The sequence below is a fragment of the Otolemur garnettii genome, unplaced genomic scaffold (assembly GCF_000181295.1).
Source record: "Otolemur garnettii isolate 467f Iridium unplaced genomic scaffold, OtoGar3 scaffold00087, whole genome shotgun sequence".
In the NCBI taxonomy this organism is placed as follows: domain Eukaryota; kingdom Metazoa; phylum Chordata; class Mammalia; order Primates; family Galagidae; genus Otolemur; species Otolemur garnettii.
This window is the reverse complement of record NW_003852482.1, coordinates 3,254,416-3,255,629: the sequence shown is the minus strand read 5'-3', so window position 1 is coordinate 3,255,629 and position 1,214 is coordinate 3,254,416. Positions and strand designations below refer to the sequence as shown.

The 1,214-nt window shown below is 48.8% G+C and overlaps 1 pseudogene; it reads left to right on the top strand.

Annotated features, from left to right (window-relative positions):
- Positions 1–11, top strand: part of LOC111726963 — a 149-nt pseudogene extending 138 nt beyond the window's left edge.
- Positions 12–1,214: the final 1,203 nt, after the last annotated feature.

Sequence of the window (1,214 nt, the reverse complement as noted above, 5' to 3'; positions counted from 1 at the left end):
TTTTTTTTTTTTTTTTTCTTATTCCGGTCCTCACCACATCTGGCTCGGCACTGTGCCGGCAGGTGCACCCCAGCCCCGGGGCGGGAGAAGCTCCCGACAGCAGCCGGGAGACTTGGCGACAGGCCAGCGCCCTTTACACACGGGGCGGAGAACTCACAGGCCTTGGCCCACGGGTGGCGGTGGGAGACCCGGGTAGGCTAAGGTGACCAGATTTTAACATTGGTAAAGCGAGACACCATGGGGGGGCGGGGCCTGACAACAATGCAAACTTTGATAAGCAGTTCTCAATAATCAGTTCTCAACAATTATTTATTATTATTAAAGTTTAACATTACAAAATTAACAAAAATAATATAAAACGCATATCCTGGCGAAATAGCCATATGGCAGCAGAAAACCGTATATTCCCTTCCTGTTCTCCCGTGTTCCCTAGCTTGTCGTGCATTCTTTCCAAAAATCAGGGCCTTTTTAAAACGCCGCAGGATGCAGGACAAATTGTTAAAAATCGGGACTGTCCCACCAAAAGCTGGACGTCTGGTCACCTTACTCTACAGGTGGGGGCCGGGGGGCAACTTGTTTGTTCCAGACAGTTTGTCTCCTTCTGAGCTAATTGTCCTTGCCTAGAAGCACGGGAGGGAGCCAGTCTCCTTCTGATACCTTGCCCAGGAGGGGAGTAGGGAATTTACATTAGCCTTTTCATTTCCAAATGAAGTTACCAGAACCTCTTCATTCCCAAATGGAGTTACATTAACCTTTTCAGCAGCCGAAAAGTATATTCCCTTCCCATTCTCCCGCTGTTCCCTAGCTTGTCATGCAGTCTTTCCAAAAATCCAAAAATCGGGACTTTTTTTAAAACGCCGCATGACAAATTGTTAAAAATCGGGATTGTCCCGCCAAAAGCGGGACGTCTGCTCACCTTAGGGTAGGCACAAGGCTGGCTACACCGACGCAACCCTGTCAGTCCGAAGCTTTCAGTGGTTTCGCTGGTTCACGTGTTCTTCCCGTTGGCATCACGGACACTCAGGATCCCTTTTAAGCCCTGATAGAACTTTCTGCTCGACATTTATTTATGAAAAGACCAACTAGGCTCGGTGCCTATGGCTCAAGCAGCTAAGGAGCCAGCCACATACACCTAAGGTGGTGGGTTTGAATCCAGCTCCGCCTGCCAAACAACAATGATGGCTGCAACCAAAAAAATAGCTGGGCATTGTGGC